This window comes from Dipodomys spectabilis, unplaced genomic scaffold (assembly GCF_019054845.1).
Source record: "Dipodomys spectabilis isolate Male_0828 unplaced genomic scaffold, ASM1905484v1 ptg000420l, whole genome shotgun sequence".
Taxonomy (NCBI): Eukaryota; Metazoa; Chordata; class Mammalia; order Rodentia; family Heteromyidae; genus Dipodomys; species Dipodomys spectabilis.
The window spans coordinates 2,621,358-2,638,701 of record NW_024871097.1 but is presented as its reverse complement, the minus strand read 5'-3'; positions in this window follow the sequence as shown (position 1 = coordinate 2,638,701).

Genomic DNA, 17,344 nt, shown 5'->3' with positions numbered 1-17,344 from the left:
GTATATGAATTCTATGTGCTTAGAAGGGTCTTTTTATTTTCACAGCTGTTTTTGGCATACACAGACATATCATGGATTATATGAAGATAATAAATTTCCAGATGCTTGCCAGGAGGAGTAAAACTTATAGTTTATTTTTTTCCAGAGGTTTCCCATTTCATGAAAGAAATATGCTGCTTGATGCATGATTTCACAAAATTACATTGCTAGGAAGAACTTAAACAATCATCTAACATTACAGAGTTGAGGGGGATGAATTGATCTCCTGAATAATTTACTTTTTGGTCAAATAAGAGCAGGTTGCCAAAAAGAGAGTAGACTTGAGAGAAACATGATGAGTTGTATATAAATAGGTGCTTAGCTGATTTTGTTAATTTGTGGACTAATACTGTGAAATAAAGTACAGCAAGGTAAAAAAATGAAGAACTCTGCATTGAAATACTCATTTGTGTGTGTACACACACGTGCCTGTACACACACGTGTATGTTCATGTGCTCATGCATACATTCATCATTCCTGCTCTAAGCATCTGTGCCCAAGGTAGTGGTCTACCACTTGAGCCACTGCTGAACTTCTGTTTTTTTTTGAGATAATCACATGTTTTTTCATGATTGGACTGGCTTTGAACAGTGGTCTTCAGATCTCTGCCTCCCGAGTAGCTAGCTAAACTGATTCACTCTCTGTGTAGCTAGCTAAAATTCTGTCTGTCCTCTATGCTTCACTGCTCTTTTATTCTTTTCTTGAGGTAATCACAAGCCTGTTATATAAATGTCTAATTGCTTTGAAAATACTGTTACTGTTTGGCACCAGGGGCTCCAATCTTTACTCTTAGTTACTTAGGAGGCTTGAGAACAGAAACTAGGACAAATTTTAGTGGAGTTCCTTCCCAATCTATAGTTGGGTGCATTGGATCATTTCCACCATCCTGCACTATCTAGAGACTAAGGTTGGAAGGACTGCAGGAACCAGGAAGCTAGACAAGTTGGTGTGCAACTCTGATGCCATTGATGATGGGAAAGATAAAATGACAGATCAGGTACATATTCTTGTGGAAAGGGAACCCTTATCCTAAAATTAACCACTGACTTAATGCCAGCCTAGCAAGAACAATACCCCAATTTGAAATCCTCACAATTTTCCCAAACCAAAATAAGTACATACATTAACATCCCAAAACTTAGTACAATCTATTCTTTGCTCTAATATCATCTTTATCTGTTTATCATATGACGTGACAGACTAGTTTCTTCATTAAACTTATGATATATTTTAAAAGACCTAGAACATTCTTTCTCACTTATTAAGTGCAAACGAATGGCATATTACCTCATTTCTTACATATTTGACTGCCACTAAAAATCCATTCAATGATTATTATAGTAATATATTCTGATTTATTACTTTATTTGTAACAGTTGTTAAACATTTTGCTTTTCTGCTGAAGTTTAAGTATTAAATAGTATCATCAAAGTATATTCCTTGGGTACTTGGGGCAGTTTTTTTATAAAGTTTTTAACTAATGGCTTCTAAGAATTCTTAATTGCTCTATTATTTGTTTTATTTTTAATTTCAATATAATTTTATTGTAAAGGTAATGTACAGAGGGGTTACAGTTACATAAATAAGGTAATGTGTACATTTCTTTTGGAAGGAACATTGTTATCCCCTCCATCGATTTTTTTTATATACTCAAACAATTACTGATGCTTTTGCTGTTGCTATTTATCAAATGTACTTTTGGTTTCTTTGTTCATACATTTTATTATAAAATTGATATAAAAAGGGCTTACAGTTATTTAAGTCAACTAAAGAGTACCCTTCATTTTATTTTCTATATTTCAAATTTTGATCTTGATTACTTATTTCCTTGTTTCCTTAGGATAATTCTTTTTTCAGAGTTGTAGGATTAATTTAATTTTGCATGATTTTTACACATGTAAATTATTCAGACATATATATGTTGCTTTAAAAATATTTAACATGTGAATATTTAAAATTATTCTCTTAATTTTTATATGGTTGGTGAATTTAAATAAATTGATTTTCTTATAGTTCTAAACATATTTTTCCAGGTAACAAATAATTACTGTATTTTCAAGAAGCACATACTATATTAAGAAAGGCTTCATTTCTTGGTCACTTTTTTGTAAATATTTGTACTTGAATTAAAAAAAAGTTTGAGCTTGTCATGGTGATTTGTGGCTTCCATTTTCTACCTATGGTAGAAAAGCGAAAATAGGGTTTGTAATTCGGGAGAGCCTGAGAAACTATGAGACCTTATCATAAAAATATCCAGAGTGAAATGTTTAGAGATATAGCCACCTGTAGCGAGATGTAGAGCACCTGGTTATCATATTGTAAATCTTGAGGTTAAAACACCTGTAACATTAATCTTTTGTCAAAATTAAAGGATACATTTTTCAAAATGTTTATTATTTAAAACTTATTTGCAAAGGTTCTCATGTCTTCTATTTCTTAATTTTCACATTACTTAGTCTTTAAGAATCCAAGTATATTGTGACTATTTGATTTCTACTAAACATTTAAATAGTATGAGCAATATCATGATTTCATATATTAACTTATTTTTATTATTTGTGATAATTTCCTCTAATTAATATTATGATATCAATATTACAAATGTGTGTATGTGGTGTGTGTGTATGTGTGTGTGTGTGTGTGTGTGTGTGTGTGTTTATGTGGTTTGTGTGTGTGTGTGCTTTGTGTGTACTTTGTAATTCTTGGGAAATCACACCATTATTTCACATATGCTATGTCAAGATTTTACCACTGAACTATACTGTGTACTTATAATGGAAATAGTGTTTTAAATTATGACTTTTAAATTTTCATTCCTAGTATGTTTTTTTCAAAATTATATATGATACAATGTGATCCATTTTCTATCCATGTTAGCAATTTTTATTGTTATTTAGAAGATTTCCACTGCTTTTTCACTTCCAAATTCTTGGGTTTGTTATTGCTAAAGGTTTTACTTTGCTTCTTTTCTATCTTCATTCTTTTTGCTTTTAGAGTTTATTTCCTTTATTTCTTTGGAAATTAATAATCATATCCCTATTACAATTTATTTACATTGTAAGAGGTCTATACAATGCTTTATTTTCTACTTTATTTTTCCCAACTTCTCTGACTCTCAGTCCACACTATTAGGTGGATTAAAAAGAAACTTGATTAAGGACACTGATTATTTTCCTGCTTCTCTTCTCTGAAGTCTTTCTGTTTTTGAAACACAATAACAATGACATACGGCTCCTAGGTGGTCCATCATTCTATCCCCTCTCGCTCTCCTCTGTAGTACAGATCAAGTCGTTATCATTCAACTTTATTATGCTGCAGTGTTATCTAAATCTTAACTCATTCATAAATTCATTTTAGTTGTTTTAAGCATTCTCTAAAGACTTTTTTCCCTATATAATATCTGGGGTCTTGTGTATTCACAAGGTGCAAAATATGAGTGACTATCAAACATCTAGATATCTGTAGTATATTGGTTCACCTGCTCAATAAACTTGTATGCAAACTCAAGGAATAAAGGTCAGTCAGAACAATCTTGTAAAATGGTGGAGCTTGAGCCCTCATACTAGATTTGAATCATATTACCATGTTTATTAGTGAAAGAACCGACACATGTAAGAATGTAAAATAATTGTCAAAAATGAATTTTTAGTTTTATTGTAAATAGATTTTGAAAAGGATGCCATGACTTAATGAAATAAAAATAGAATCTTAAATGGGTGTTTGGCACTATTGCCTCTCTAGTTTTAAAGAATGATCTTAGACTACTACCTCAAACCTTATACAAAAATTTAAAAGAAAAAAAATGTTTATCAGGAGTTCGGGGAAGATGGAGGAGGAGAAGCTGGAGGCTAAATAAGCTCTCGCATAGAGAGCAGTTTTGAGTTCCAGTGAACAGTCCTAAGCCAGAGAATCACACCAAGTGTGCCATCACAGGACAAAGAGTAAGGCCAGAGAGGGAAAATCCAGGCAAGGAGACAGATCTGAGCTCTTGCCAGCAGCTGCCACTGCAATGGCAGCAGCGGTAGCGGCAGCCGTACTGCCATACCTGAAACAGAGAGACGCGGTGGGCAAGCGGATTCTACTCAACACCAGCAAGAACAGACAAGGAGCAGACATCTTCATCCTGCAGTTTGCAGACCAGAGACGACCCAGGAACCAAGACTCGGCGTGAGTAGAAGCCTGACGTCCTCACTCCTTCTCAGGGAGCAGAGGAGGGAAGGCCACCCCTCCCTTCCCCAGTACCAGAGATCTCCATCTTGGATACCAACAAAGCTCGGTGGAGCTTCTAGCTCCAACTCAGGCCTTGGAATAAAAGGTGTCATTTAGCAGGTCACAAGAACTTAACAGCGTGACCTGCCAGACTCAGCTCTACCCAGGGAAAAGTCACCCAGCTCTGGCGCCAGCCCTAGGAGTGGCTTTCTTTACTGGGTATTCAGAGCCAGACGCTGTCCCTCCCTTTAGCAGCCTTGACAATCAATTGTAAATCAGTAAACAGAAACCCTGAGAGTGGCTACAGGCTGGGCTCTGTGAGTTTCTCACAAACCAGCCACCGGGAAAAGCTACTCTTTGCTGAAAGGCCTCAACCCTACCCAGAACCCAGCTTCATCACAGCATCTCCAAACTTGAGGAAAAATTCATCTCCCTCTTTTGTGATACTCAAAGCAGACCCCCTCCCATTGAACTAACTTGGGAGGAGGATCGCAAAATCCTGGGTAAAGCAGAGCATTTTTCTGCCTGTCCAAACAAACTGACTTAAGAAACCAACCAAACCACAGGACCACAAGCTGACCAGAGACTCCAACCAGAGGCTGATTACAGACACAAGGGAGATACAGGATTTTTCCCAACCCTCCCAAAAAAATCAAAGAACTTTTTTTTTCTTCTTCTTCTACTTTTTGTACCTTTTATAAAAAAATTTTCTTTTCTAAAACATTTTTTAATTTTTACCTTTTTTGAAAAAAGTTGATTTCTAGTAACTTTTTTTCCCCCTTATAATCTTTATTTTAGGGATACATGCATGTGTACGTTTTTCTTTCTTTTTTTTAAAAAAAATTTCTTTTTGTTTTTTTGCTTAGCTCGACTGAATTTCTGATCTTTTTTTCTTTCTTCCTTATCCTTCTCACCTTTTCTTCTCATTTGTTCTTCTTTATGGGACTTAAATGTTGTTCTTCACATCCTGAGATAAACCAGTAGTTGACTATTAGACCCTCTTCCCCATTGTGTACACACCTAATCCAAAAATTTATTACTCAATTCAAAACCTCTGAGACTTAAATTCCTTAATAGCAGTACTTCCTCTGTATACCTATATAATATTTTAAGTATTTTTATTTTTAAGTTTTTCACATCTCCTTTATATCCCTCCCCTTCTCTCATTATACTCACGTTCTTTGAATAGTTTGTTCTCGAAACTGCATACTTTTAATGTTTATTTTTCTATTTTTTCTGGTCTCTTTTTTTCTTTCTCTTTCTTCTTGTTTTTTCTCTCTCTACATTCATCCTATCCAACCTACTTCCTGCGTTGGGATTAGGAATTAGTTAAGTTAACTCTCCCTGTACCTTCCCACATCACTCTATTCCTATTTTTTACCCACATCTCTCCCTAAACCTAATAATCCCTGGTTTACCAAATTCTTCTTTGCGGTTCGTAGCCAATTAATATATAGTTGTTTGATGTTGAATAGAGGTATCTGTTGAACTAGATTGTATCTGCAGACTATTGACTGTGCAAATTCAGACTTTGGTTGATGCTTGCCTTAAGCTAGTGTTTTAGCACAAAACTGGAGTTATTTTCATCCCAAATGGGGAGAGTAAGCTGGAAAACCACAAGAAAAATGGCAAGTCCGGGTATCTCCGCTACCACTCATGATAATCACGGGACAGAACAGATAATGAATAATCCAGAGGAAAGTTCCCAAATAGCTCTATAAACACTGCTGGTAAACATGATAAATGAAAACATTGAAAACATACAAAGATCTCTGTATGAGCGTGATAGGGAGAGAGAGGAGGCACACAAAAGGTTAATGCAGGAAAAGATTGAAAACCTACAAAGGACTCTGTATGAATGTGATAGGGAGAGAGAGGAGGCAATCCAAAGGTTTATACAGGAATATCATGAGCTTGAGGAAGCTACTCAAAAACTGATACAAGATTTGCATGAGCAGCTTAAGAACACTCAAAGAGAAATGCAGGAATGGCGTGAGCAGGCTGAGAACACTCAAAGAAAACTACAGGAATGGCATGAACGGGAGGAAGCTAAGCAAAGAGTAATACAGGAATTGAGAGAGCAGGAAGAGAATACACAAACATTACTAAAGGCATTTATGGAATCCATTAAGAAAGAGCTGAAGGAAGTCAGGAAGACCACAAACGGAATGCTGAATGGAACCCAAAGGAAGGAATGGAAGTCCAAGGAAACCATAAACAATCAACTAAGTGATTTGAGAATAACCACTGAACACCAAATTAAGGAAGTAAGGAAGTTCATACAAGATCTAAAACAAAGCTTCAACAAAGAATTTGAAGCCATCAAAGCTGACCAATTAGAAGGAAAAGAAATAAAAAACAAAGGAGAAAGTCTTGACAGCAGGTTAGACCATGCAGAAGATCGAATCTCGGGGATTGAAGACAGCCTATATATTACAGAAAAAGAACATACAACAATCCAAGAAAAGTCCAAGAAATATAATAGATCTATCCCACACTTGGAAGACACCATCAGAAGGCCTAATATAAGGATAATGGGTGTAGAGGAGCACCTAGAAACAGGAGTTAATGGTCTAGGAAATTTGTTTAACAGGATCCTATCAGAGACCTTCCCAAACATGCAAAAAGATAGGCCTATTCAGATACAAGAAGATGTTAGAACTCCAAATAGACCAGACCAGAATAGGACATCCCACCGCCACATTATAATCCACACAGGATCAACTCAGAACAAGGAAAAGATCCTTAAAGCTGTCAAGGAGAAAAGATTAATCACCTATAAAGGAAAACCAATTAGAATCACCTCAGATTTCTCAGCAGAGACAATCAAAGCAAGAAGAGCCTGGAATGATGTATGCCAAGCCCTAAAAACAAACAACTATCAACCAAGAATACTGTACCCAGCTAAACTCTCCTTCATAACTGAAGGCCAAATAAAAACCTTCCATAGCAAAGAAAAATTGAAACAATACATCTCCACCAAACCAGCCCTACAAAAGATTGTTAAAGATGTCCTACACATAGAAAACCAACAAGACCACAACAAAGGCAAATTAACTGTACCCAAACTGAGAATCCAAGATCCATAGGAAGAACCCAATTTTCGTAACCCCCAAGAAGGTGGATAACATGGCAGGAACTCCCAAATACCTCTCAGTCCTATCTCTTAACATTAACAGATTTAACTCTCCAATTAAGCGACATAGACTATCTAGTTGGATTAAAAAACAAGATCCTTCTATCTTCTGCCTTCAGGAGTCACATCTTGCCCGTAAAAACAAACACCTTTTCAATGTTAAAGGTTGGAACAAAATCTACCAAGCAAACGGCCCCCATAAACAGGCGGGAGTTGCAATCCTAATATCTGATAAAATAGACTTCAAATTAAAATTTGTGAGAAGAGATAAAGAAGGTCGCTACATACAAATTAAGGGATCTCTCCTTCAGGAAGATATTACAATTCTAAATATCTATTTGTCAAACAACAGAGCACACAAATTTATCCAAGAAACACTACTTTCCCCACTAGATATATCAACTCGGCAAAAACTCAAAAGAGAAACCGTATATCTATACAGCTGCATAGATCAACTAGATTTAACAGACATCTACCAAATATTTCACCCAGCAGCATCAGAATACACGTTTTTCTCAGCAGCACATGGAACATTTTCTAAAATAGACCACAGTTTAGGCCACAAAGCAAACTTGTCCAAATTCAGAAATATTGAAGTTATACCTTGCATTCTCTCTGACAACAAGGGGAAAAAAAATTAGAACTCAACACCAAAAGCCACCAAAGAAAGTCCGGTAACACATAGAGGCTGAACAACACACTCCTGAATCACGAGTGGGTCATGGAAGAGATTAGAAAGGAAATTCAAATGTTCATGCTATTCAACAAAAATAAGCACACAAATTACCACCTCCTCTGGGACACAACAAAGGCAGTGCTCAGAGGCAAGTTTATAGCTCTGAGCTCCTACATCAACAAATTGGAGAGATCTGAAACCAACAATTTAATGACACATCTAAACCTCCTTGAAGAAGAGCAACAAGATAAACCCCAATCCAGTAGACGGAAAGAAATAATTAAAATTAAATCAGAATTAAATGAAGTAGAATCTAAAAAACTATAGAAAGAATCAACAACATAAAGAGTTGGTTCTTCGAAAAACTTAACAAAATTGACAGTCCCTTAGCCAATCTTATCAGAAAAAGAAGAGAACACATCGAAATTAATAAACTCAGAGATGAGAATGGAAACATCACCACAGAAACAACCATGATTCAGAACATTATAAGGGAATACTTCTCAAAACATTATACTAAAAAGTTTGAGAACTTGACAGAAATGGAACTTTTCCTAGCAAATATTGCCATGCATGAGTTAAACCATCTTAACAGGCCCATATCAAGCACTGAAATAGAAACAGCAATAAGAGACCTCCCAGCGAAGGAAAGTCCAGGACCAGACGGTTTTACAGCGGAATTTTACAAGGCCTTCAAAGCAGAGCTCACACCAATACTCCTCCAACTCTTCAATGAAATTGACAGAGAAAGGTCACTATCGAACACATTCTATGAAGGCATCATAACCCTCATCCCAAAACCAGGCAAGGACTCATCAAAGAAAGAGAACTATAGACGCATTTCTTTGATGAACATTGATGCAAAACTTCTCAACAAAATTTTGGCTAATCGACTTCAACAACTCATCCAAAAAATCATACACCATGATCAAACACGATTCATTTCAGGGATGCAAAGCTGGTTCAATATACGCAAATCAATTACTATTATTCATCACATCAACAGGAGCAAGAATAAGAACCACATGGTTATCTCAATAGATGCAGAAAAAGCATTCGACAAGATCCAACACCTCTTTATGATGAAGGTTTTGGAAAAACTAGGAATCCATGGAACATTCCTCAATACAATAAAGGCTGTCTATGACAAACCTACAGCCAGCATTATACTCAATGGTGAAAAGCTAAAGCCATTTCCTCTTAACTCAGGAACAAGACAAGGATGCCCAATCTCTCCACTTCTCTTCAATCTAGTATTAGAATGCCTAGCTACAGCAATAAGACAAGATGCAGACATAAAGGGGATCCAAATAGGGAAAGAAGAAATAAAACTCTCCCTCTTTGCAGATGACATGATCTTGTATTTAAAGAATTCCATAGACTCCACTCGCAAATTACTCAAGCTGATTCAAAACTTTGGCAAAGTAGCAGGGTATAAAATGAACCCCCCAAAATCAATGGCTTTTCTGTATGCCAACAATGAGAAAAGGGTGGCTGAAATTAGGAAGCAACTCCATTTGTAATAGCCCCACAAAATTAAAATACCTAGGAATTAACTTAACTAAAGAAGTGGAGGACCTCTATGATGAAAACTTTAAAATCTTGAAAAAGGAAATCAACACAAAACTAAAAAAATGGCAATGCCTCCCATGCTCCTGGATTGGAAAGATTAACATCGTGAAAATGTCAGTACTTCCCAAGGCTATCTACAAATTCAACGCAATACCTATCAAAATTCCAACCTCATTCTTCAAGGAAATAGAAGAGGCAATCCAAAAATTCATATGGAACAATAAAAGACCCCGAATAGCAAAAACGCTCCTCAACGGAAAGAACACTGCTGGAGGAATATCAATACCAAATTTCAAACTCTACTATAAAGCCATAGTAATCAAAACAGCTTGGTATTGGCATAAGAACAGACGTCAGTACCAATGGAATAGAATTGAAAACCCAGAAATGAACCTACAGACCTATAGCCATCTAATCTTCGATAAGGGAGCTAAAACAATAGAATGGAAGAATGACAGCCTCTTCAGTAAATGGTGCTGGCATAATTGGCTAACTACATGTAGAAAACTAAAGCTAGATCCTTATATATCACCCTGCACCAGAATCAACTCCAAATGGATCAAACACCTTGAAGTCAAAGCAGACACTCTGAAAACTTTGCAAGATGGAATAGGAGAAACCCTAGGTCTCCTTGGCTCAGGCTGAAATTTTTTGAATAGAGACCCGGAAACACAACAAATCAAAGAAAGGTTGGACAAATGGGATTGCATAAAGTTGCAGAGCTTCTGCAGGGCAAATGACATAGCTAGCAAGATAAATAGAAAGCCCAGGGATTGGGAGAAGATCTTTACTAGCCATACAACGGACAAGGGTCTCATATCTAAAATATACTTGGAACTCAAAAAATTAAACCCCCCAACAACAAATCCTCAAAGAAACAACTGCCCAATAAATAAGTGGGCGAAAGACTTAAGGAGAAACTTCTCTGAAGAAGAAAGAAGGATGGCCAATAGACACATGAAGAAATGTTCAACATCCTTAGCCATAAAAGAAATGCAAATCAAAACAACATTGAGATATTACCTCACCCCAGTTAGAACGGCAAAAATCAAGAACTCTAACAACAACAGATGCTGAAGGGGATGTGGACAGAAAGGAACCTTACTTCATTGTTGATGGGAATGTAAACTTGTTCAACCACTTTGGAAAGCAGTATGGAGGTTCCTCAAAAGACTCCACATAGAGCTTTACTTAACATTTACACATTTCTTTTTTTTTTCTTTTTTTGGTCGTGTGGCTTGACCTCTGGGTCTGGGCACAATCCCTGAGTTCTTTAGCTCAAGGTGTGCACTTGTACCACGTGAGCCACAGCACTACTTCCTGGTTTCCTGGTAGTTAATTGGAGATAAAATTCTCACAGCCTTTCCTGCCTGGGCTGACATTGAACTGCGGCCCTCAGAAATTAGCTTCCTGAGTAGGTGATGAGGCTGAAAGAGGGATTACAGTTAAATGTGTAAGGTAATGAGTACATTTCTTGTTGACGATTGTTACTCCCTTCTTTATTGTTGTCCAACTATCCCTTCCCTCTCCCATCTCCATCACACTTCTCTCCCCAAGCTGTAAAGTTCATTTTCAGTACAGTGTGCTGTGAGTATTATTGTTGCAATAGGTCATCCTGTGATGAACCCAAATTTGCTATTTCTCTAACCCTAATTCTAATTCTGTCTGGTATCCTAACCCTACCATAATAATAATGATAGTTCAATTCAGAAGTTAACAAAAATACTCGTTTTTGTTCATCCTGTTAATCCTCTGTACAACTTTAATTAAGTTGCAGTTTAGCATAAATCTTCCAAATGAGTTTATATCTGCATATATAAAGATATAATTTTATGTAAAAAACAAAATTTTTGGAGGAAGGAATAAGAAAAAGGAAATAGAGGGAGTATATTATAGAAAGAGAATAACCAAACTGCCACTTCTGAAAATTAATAACCATTTATAAAATAACTAAAAATAACTAAATAAATAACACTTTGCCTTCCAGTGTTCTTGAAGAGAACCATGATATGTCTTGTGAAAGAAATACTTGTTCTAAACTTTGTTCATGCATAATTTGTATTGTTATTGGCCAATTATTTAACTTACTGAATAAAAATTTATCAAATAAGATTCCATGACAAAAAATATAAAAGAGTTACCTAGTAATTGTTTGAAGTTTAGGGAACAAAATAGGCATGAAAAACAATGAACTGTACATCTTGTGTCTTGGATGAGTGATATTTTAAACATTGTCTTTTATTCAAATGAATACTTAGCTTTACTTTTCAAAATAAATGCAATTTTATCTCCTTCCAGAACAAGTACTTACTCTGAAATTAAATGCATTAGTATATTCAGATATTTAAAAGCTAAATTTTCTGTTTGTTATGTAGCTCTACATATTCAGAATGACATGATTTTTCTATTCGTAAATGTCTAAACTCTGGGATTTTTGCTTCATCAATATAAATTATCTCATAAGGTTTTTGTGAAGGCTCCAGTAACCAGTGTGGTCAAAAACATTTCCTGAATTCTAAATTTTAAATCTAATCATTTTTAGGCTTTGATTATATCAGTTATTGTCTCTTCAGAGCTACTAAAATAAATAGTACTTTTTAAACATTTCACTCAAATTGTAAATAATATTAACATGGATCAAACAGAGACTAATCATTTCAAACTCACCATATTTGATGATCTCAGTGTGAAGAATGTAGAGAGTATAAGAATCGTATACTCAATAATATTTTTGGATAAATTAAATTAAATTATCTATCTAAATTTTTAAATTGGAGATAAATCACATTTTCTTCTTAATTTTTTTATTGTGAAAATATTGTACAGAAGGGTTACAATTATATGGGCAAAGTAATGAGTACATTTCTTATCAAGCATTGTTTCTTTCCTCCTTTTTTCCCCCTTCCCATCCTTACCCATCTCCACACGCTCGCCAGCCAAAGTTGTAAAGTTCGTGTTTCGACATAACGTCTTGTACCATCTCATTATTACAATGGGTCCAACGGTATCCCTAAAATTATGAAGCAAAATATCTCCAGGAAATATATTTTTTAATAAAATGTTTCAATCCTTAGGTAAAATGCATTATATTTCAATATAAAGTTTATCTCAAAATAGAAATACTGCATCTAATCTAATGTACATATTCATGCACAAAATTCTGTGACTTCTAGTCTTATTAAGTGATTTTAATTATATTTTTATTGTGAAATGATCCCTACTTATATTTATTACAAACTTCTGTAATTATACAAATCATGCCTGTACATGCTAATTTACATAATTTAATACACAAACAAAATTATCTTTTTTCTTGTCTCCCACAGGGAAGGATGAAGTGCTGAAATATATTAAATGGAAGCACTCAATAGAGAGTCTATAGGGAATGGAAATTTGCAACGTGAGGATGGGAACATGAGCACTTTCTATTTGGCCGAACAAGAATTCTTGTTTCTACAGTACTTTCTTGCCATTTAATCACACAGGGAAAGCCACAAAATTTGAAGTTCCTATGAATGAATTACATTCCTAAAAGTTGTGGCAACCCTGTTCAAAAGCTCAATCTTATCATAAATTCTTTGTGCTTGCTGGCTGATCTATTTCTCTATTACATGTTTCATATTATTTAGCATATCAGTAATTCAACAAGAAGTACATGGCAGGAGACTCCTGAAATTACATCTATTGCAGTGTAAAATTTAGAAGAGAGGAAAAGATTATATTGATCTCCAAATCCTTCCTTTGGCCTTCAATATACAAATTAATTTTCAAAACAATCGTGTAAGATGTTAGTTATTTTCCCAATTTAATTAGAGATTAAGCAAGAGTTTTTTTGCAGTAAGTGATGACAGTAGTATCATAGCTCTGATATGAGCACCTCCTCCCTAAAAAGTAATGCTCTATGTACTGTAAATATGGAAGCCACACTAAATTCTCTCTGTCTCTCTCTCTACTCAGACACACACACACACACACACACACACACACACACACACACACACACACAAACAATAGAGCTGCCACCCAGGCACTACAGAGATTAGTTTCATTCCTTTGTATGTATAGTTGATTCATGTTTGTGGTCCCTTGCTTTTCTTTGATTCAGGATCTTGCCTGAACCTGTATGTTTCCCTGAATTCAAGCCCCTTGTTCTTAGTATACTGTGTATATTTGTATACTTCAGGCCAATTAAGAGTACCCTGAATACAGTACCTTCAAACTGGACATTCAAGTCAAACTCCATGAATTCATACTACTGTTCCAAGATACTAGAATGTATTGCATCTAGAGACAAAAAAACGCCCACCTTGTTATTTTAGAAGGAATTGAAGTCATGAAATAGAAGAATATCGATGAGGAACTGAGCTAAGAGAACGGGAGTATGTGGGAAAATGTAGAACGCTGTATATGTATTAGAGATACAGAATAATAGGCTCATTTATTGAAAACTTGTCATCCTATACTGAAAGCTCAATTTAAGCATACAGTTTTTCAGTTACTTTGCTTACCTATCACTTCAGATCACAAATTCTCTTATGAGTGTGTATAGTATCTTTGAATAAATCACACGATTTTTAGGTACTTAATATCTTAAGGAAAGACAGTCTGCTTCTACATTTTTCATTCTATGTGACAAACCCTTATTTTTTTTCCCTTTTTGCTGAATAAATGTATTCCTGGGAACAGGATATTGACAGCAAATCTGAGTGTAATTTTCATTTTGTAAATTTCAAATATAATATAAACTTTGTATTGCCTAGTCATTTTTTAAAATTAGTGAACACAATATTAAAATTCATGAACACAATATTTTGATGCCTTTAAGTTAATTGAGAATTGCTATGGTAGTTCTTGTGTCTAATTGACTTAACCATTATATTATTCATGTATAAACATTGCATTGCACTTTTATATTTTTATATATAAAATAATCCTCAAGGGTTTATTTTAAAGTGATAATAGGGGAGTTGCCTTCATGTTCCAAACTTTATATTTACTTCAGTAAAAGTACTAGAAACCCATGATGTTTACTGGAACAATTTAAAAGCTGAGAACGCATTTCTAAAGGGAAAGGATTTATTGATTACAACATAGAATCTAGTAAAAAAAAGTCAGGTTTCTTGCTTTTGACTGCATAAATTTCATATGAATGTAGCTTAAGATGTGACTCACAGATAAATTCATATTTATATTACTGAGATTTACATCACAATATAAGCAATATAAGTATTTAAGGAATTGGTCATTCAAAGCCCTAGATACATAATGGATGATGAATGGAATTGAAAATAGCAAAGGGCAAACAATTCAACATGCGGCTTTTATGATTTTATAATACTAATATGGAAGTAATGGAGCTTTTCCCTTTCTGAAGAAGAACGTTTAGCCAGTAATTTCAATGTAAGTCATCAATTGTAATGAGTCTAAAGTCTTTTCCTCCGAGATATCCAAGAGTATTATACTCATCCTCTGAAGAGTAAATAAGTAATTATTTTCATTAGCTTTGCTAAATATTAATTTACTTGTAATAAATAGGTTTAAATGTCTTCTCTTTCTCTGTATTTAATTACATACATTTCTGTCTCTTTCTGTTTCTTCTTACAAGCCTGAAATCATTATTTCAAAGTAGTATAAGAAGGAAAACAAAGTAACCTGATACATAAACAAAGGAGGAGGCTGCAATGCTTGATAAGAAATGTACTCATTATCTTGCCCATGTAAATGTAACCCCTCTGTACAGTATGTTCACAAAAAATAAAAATTAAAATTAAAAAAATAACCTGATACAACAATCACAAATTCTAAATTATGTGAAAAAATCCAAAATATAAACAATAAGGAAAACAATGACAGAATAACAACAGAAAATTATCCTAGCAATCTCTAATGAAACAGAGATTTAGAGTCCTAGCAGGTACTCCACATCTAGAGGGTCACGTCAAATCAGCTATAATTATAGATATGTAGCTATAAATATAGACATAATTATAGGCATAAAATTCATAAGAAGATTTTATACTGTCTTCACAAGGAAACAGAAATCTCTGAAAAGGTTCCAGCCACACATTGGGCAGCACATTCAAAAGCACATGTGCAATGTGGAAATAAAAGGACAACATGGAAAAAAGCAGGAACAGAAATATACACCAGAGAGAGCCACATCCATACACATAGACAATTCACCACACTAATGGACAGTCCATATGGTCACTGGAACCAAAAATATTAGCATCACAACATCTCAACACAACTGATTTCTATTCCTTAATGGACTCGACAAAAATGCAATTCGAGAAAAACATATCACAACAGGAAACCAAACCAAGACCCTGATAATCAACCAAGAACATAGATAGTCACCTACTAATATCATAGATTCCCCAAAAGAAAACCTCCAAATGGACAGAACAAATAAGAAAAATACAAGAAAAGTGATGTCAAAGTAGTATAATTCACACAGTAAATAACCAGGCACTAGAACAGACAATCAAGGATGTAGAAGATAGTTATTAAAATGTATTACAGATACTGCTGAAAAATGTGATTAATGGAAAGATAGAAAACCTCTACAAGGAAATTTGTGAACAAGATGAGACCAACCAGTCATTAGCAAAATAATTCATGGAGACTTCAAACAGAAAGATAAATAAATTCTGAGAAGGCAAGGGAGTCCAAGAAAAAATGGATGCCTAGTTAAAAGATATGAGAGAAGACACAGCTAAGAAAACAACTCTTACATCTCCCCCAACCAAAGAAAAAATGTACAGAAAGCCCATACAAGACCTAAAACAAAGCTTTAATAAAGAGACAGAACCCCTAAGAAATGACCAATTAGAAGACAGGGAAATAAAAAACAAAGTATAAAGTCTCCAGAGCAAATTGATGACATAATCTCAGGGTCAAAGACAGAATAGATCTAATAGGAAAGAGGAAATAATCATTTAGAACAAATCCAAGAAATAAGAAATGATCTTGCCAGAACTTCAAGACTCATTTAGAAGATCAAATTTCGGAGAGATAGGTATGAAGAAGGAGAAGAGCACGAAACTAAATGGATGGGAAGCATATTGCAGAATTCTAGCAGAGAACATGCCAAACATCCAGCGAGATAGGCTCATTCAGAGAAGAGAAGCCTGTAGAAACCAAACAGAATTCTAGAACTGAACAATCCACCATGACATCATAATCCATTAGAGGATTATTAAAGATCAAGGAAAGGATTCTTAAAGATGCAATAGAGAAAAGATTGATTATTTATAAAGGATATACAGTCAGAATAAATACAGATTTCTTAGCTGATATGGTAAAAAGAAAAGCCTGGCATTATATATGACAAACATTAAAGGTAAACAACTACTAACCATGAATACAGTCCCAAGCCAAACTCTCCTTTATATTTAAAGGATATATAAACATATTTCATGACAAAGAAAACTTGAAACAACGTATGTCCACCAAATTATCAGGATAGAATATAATCAAATATATCCTACATAGAGAAGATCAAGAAGAAGAGGAACTGGTTATATAAAATGCTCCCTACCAGAGAACAAGGTAAATATGTTAAGAGTAGATGAGGCACAGCTCCTAACAACAGGTGTATAACATAACAGAATTTATCAGATATTTCTGTCTGAATTCTCAATATCAATGGACTTAAATTTCCAAATAGAAGACATAGATTAGATAGTAGTATCAAAAACCAAGATGC